The following is a 2,247-nucleotide window of genomic DNA, read 5'->3' as shown; positions in this document are numbered from 1 at the left end:
AAGCAAAAAACAAGACTCAACAATATGCTGTGTACACAGCATATAGTATGGTGCTGTCAAAGAAACATATAGACAAATGGGACAGAACTGAGAACCCAGGAATAATCCATGCATCTATGGGCAACTGATTTTTGAGAAGGCTACCAAGAATACACAGTAGAGGAAGAACTGTCCCTTAAGTAACTGGTGTTGAGAAAAATGGGTGTCCACACACAGAAGAGTGAAATTGGATTCTTATGTCATACACAAAAATAAACTCAGAATGAATTAAAGACCTAAGTATAATTCCAGAAACCATAAAAATACCAGAAGACAATGTAGGGGGAAAGTTCTTGACATTATTCTGGGCAAATATTTTTGGATATGACTCCAAAAGCCCGGACAACAAAAGAAAAAATAAATGCCATTTTCCCCCATGTGTGCCAAGTAGTGTGTGCTCAGCCATATCTGACTCTCTGTGACCCCAAAGACTGCCCCTGCCAGGTCTCTCTGTCCATGGAATTGTTCAGGCAAGCATATTGGAGTGGGTTACCATTTCCTACTCCAGGGGATCTTCTTGACCCAGGGACGGAATCCACATCTCTCCCATTTCCTCCATTGGCAGGTGGATTTTTCTTTTTTACCACCTGGGAAGCCCTCCACCCCCAAAAATGGGATTGCTTCAAAGTGAAAAACTTCTTCAAGGTTAAGGAAGTAATCAACAGAGTATTGTTGACTATTGAAGGAAACTTACAGAATGGGAGAAAATATTGAAAAAAATTTATCCGATAAAGAAGCAGTTAATAACAAATGCGCTTCCCTTGTGGCTCAGACTGCAATGTGGGAGACTTGGGTTCATTCCCTAGGTTGGGAAGATCCCCTGTAGAAGGGAAAGGTTACTCACTCCTGTATTCTGGCCTAGATAATTCCATGGACTGTTTAACCCATGGGGCCACAAAGAGTTGGACACGACTGAGCGACTCACTTTCTTTCACTTCCACTTCGTATCAAAATGTATAAGCAACTCAAACAACTTAACAGCAAAAAGCAAAAACTTGATTGAAAAATGGGCTAAGGACCAAATAGATATTTCTCTAAAGAATTGAAACATGTATACTATCATGTAAGAAACGAATCGCCAGTTCGATGCAGGATACAGGATGCTTGGGGCTGGTGCAGTCTATCGGGGATGACCCAGAGAGATGGTATGGGGAGGGAGGTGGGGGGGGCAGGGTTCACGTTTGGGAACTCATGTACACCTGTGATGGATTCATGTCAATGTATGGCAAAACCAATACAGTACTGTAAAGTAAAATAAAGTAAAAATAAAAATTAAAAAAAAAGAATACACGCAAGTGGTTAGCAGATATGTGAAAAGGTTCTCAACATCACTAATTATCACAGAGAAGCCAATCAAGACCACAATAAGATATCATAAGAATGATTATCAAAAAGAGAAAAGAAACAAGTGTTAGTGAGAATGTAGAGAAAAGGGAACTTTTGTTTGCTATTGATGCAAATGTAAAATTGTGCAGCCAGTATGGAAAACTGTATGGAGTTTCCTCAAAAAGTTGAAAGTATAAAAATCATATGATTCAGCAATCCCACTTCTGGGTATACATCCCAAAGAAATAAAATCAGTATTTTGGGGAGATATATGCAGTATCATGTTCATTGCAGAACTAGTCACAATACTAAGATATAGAAGCAACCTATACGTTCACTGGCAGATGAATGGATAAAGAAGATGTGAGATACACACACAGAGAATGGGATACTGTATGGCCTCTGAAAAGAAGGGAGTCTTACCATTTGTGATATCATGGATAAAATTGGAGGATATCATGTTAAGTGAAATAAGCCAAACACAGAAAGACAAATATTTCACAGGTATCACTAATATGTGGAATCTTAAAAAGTTGAATTCATAAATGTAGAGTGCCAGGGTTGGGAGAGTAGGGGAAATGGAGAGATGTTGGTCAAAGGGGTGAAACAGTCAGTTGTGCAGGATGAATAATTTCTAGAGATTTAATGTACTAAAGTTAATAGTAGAATAGTCCCACAATATCTGCAGAGGGATTTGTTCCAGTATCTCTAGCTACCAATATCCATGGACTCTCAAATTCTTTATATAAAATGGCGACGTACAATTGGCTCTCTATATTCATGAGTTATGCAAATGTAGATATAGTGAACTGACTCTATTGTGTTTTATACTTGAAATTTGCTGAGAAATTTAATGTTAAATGTTCTCACCACACACAAATA

This window comes from Budorcas taxicolor, chromosome 5, assembly GCF_023091745.1.
Source record: "Budorcas taxicolor isolate Tak-1 chromosome 5, Takin1.1, whole genome shotgun sequence".
Classification (NCBI taxonomy): domain Eukaryota; kingdom Metazoa; phylum Chordata; class Mammalia; order Artiodactyla; family Bovidae; genus Budorcas; species Budorcas taxicolor.
The sequence above is the reverse complement of the archived record's forward strand: the minus strand, read 5'-3'. Positions refer to the sequence as shown.